Consider the following 248-nt stretch of genomic DNA (forward strand, 5'->3'; position numbering starts at 1 on the left):
AATAGAAATTTAAAAGGACAAGAACACGAAGAATAGTAAGATATAAAAGCATATATCCACTAGTTTTCATTCCATTCTTTATTCCTTTGACATCAAGTCCTGTAGAACTATAGAAAGGTATAGTAGTGAAAATGATAAAAATCAGTGGGTAAGTTACCGAGTTAATGATTAAAATGTACTAAAAAGTATAGAATTTTAGGACAGAACTGAAAAGGGCAAAGAGTTAATTGGGTAAGGCAAGGATTAAT

This window comes from Penaeus monodon, chromosome 15 (assembly GCF_015228065.2).
Source record: "Penaeus monodon isolate SGIC_2016 chromosome 15, NSTDA_Pmon_1, whole genome shotgun sequence".
In the NCBI taxonomy this organism is placed as follows: Eukaryota; Metazoa; Arthropoda; class Malacostraca; order Decapoda; family Penaeidae; genus Penaeus; species Penaeus monodon.